Source organism: Salvelinus fontinalis, chromosome 6 (assembly GCF_029448725.1).
Source record: "Salvelinus fontinalis isolate EN_2023a chromosome 6, ASM2944872v1, whole genome shotgun sequence".
In the NCBI taxonomy this organism is placed as follows: Eukaryota; Metazoa; Chordata; class Actinopteri; order Salmoniformes; family Salmonidae; genus Salvelinus; species Salvelinus fontinalis.
Window position 1 is genome coordinate 862,991 of NC_074670.1, and position 793 is coordinate 863,783.

A 793-nucleotide genomic window follows, 5' to 3' on the forward strand; every position below is an offset into this window, starting at 1 on the left:
TGCGGAACAGAAGGACGGAGCGAAACGGGAGGGTGGAATTCGATAAAACCCTCTGGCACTTTCCCTCGACAGGACTTGTCACGTAAACGACTTGTAACCGAATGTAGGTTTTAACACTCACGAAATGGTAATTTGGCTCTATCGTTAGTTTTCATAGCATTGTTATGTCTGACACCGACTGGATTGGAATTGTGGACTGAGCAGGTGCTTCGGGAAATTCTGTTGCGCGCTCTCTGGTGCTCTGAGGCTGTGAACGCACCAAGTGACTATACATTTAAACATGCATCTACGCTAAGTTGGTCCTTGAATGGCTGTTGCGTAATATCTAATGAACATTTGCAAATTCCCTAGGAATAAGGCCTTATTTTAGTTGACTTGTCTTTTGGGACAGCGGGATTTGAAACGTGGGTAATAGTGAATTGTGCAGCATTGCGGCTCTGGAATAAACTACACTTTACACCAGGTGTACCGTAGCGATCAATGCTCATTCCCTACCCACCATCCCAAATGGCACCATATTCCCTATATAGTGCACTTCGTTTGATCAGAACCAAAAGAGCACCTTTTTCCCTATATAGTGCACTATTCTGGTCTGTCTGTCCTCCTATTTTATATTTAACTAGGCAAGTCAGTTAAGAACACATTCTTACTTACAATGATTGCCTAGGAACAGTGGGTTAACTGCCTTGTTCAAGGGCAGAACGACAGATTTGTACTTTGTCAGCTCGGGGATTCGATCTGGCAACCTTTCGGTTACTAGTCCAACACTCTAACCACTAGGCTACGCTGCCTC

At 44.5% G+C, this 793-nt stretch overlaps 1 protein-coding gene across 5 annotated transcripts in view; it reads right to left on the reverse strand.

Annotated features, from left to right (window-relative positions):
* LOC129856837 (collagen alpha-1(XIV) chain-like) overlaps positions 1-236 on the reverse strand; it is a 254,053-nt gene extending 253,817 nt beyond the window's left edge. For 4 of the 5 annotated variants that reach the window (XM_055924545.1, XM_055924543.1, XM_055924544.1 and 1 more), the window contains exon 1: positions 1-236. This exon is cut by the window's left edge and continues 263 nt beyond it. The gene's annotated coding sequence lies outside the window, so the exon portion shown is untranslated. The other variant, XM_055924547.1, reaches the window with a different exon arrangement.
* Positions 237-793: the final 557 nt, after the last annotated feature.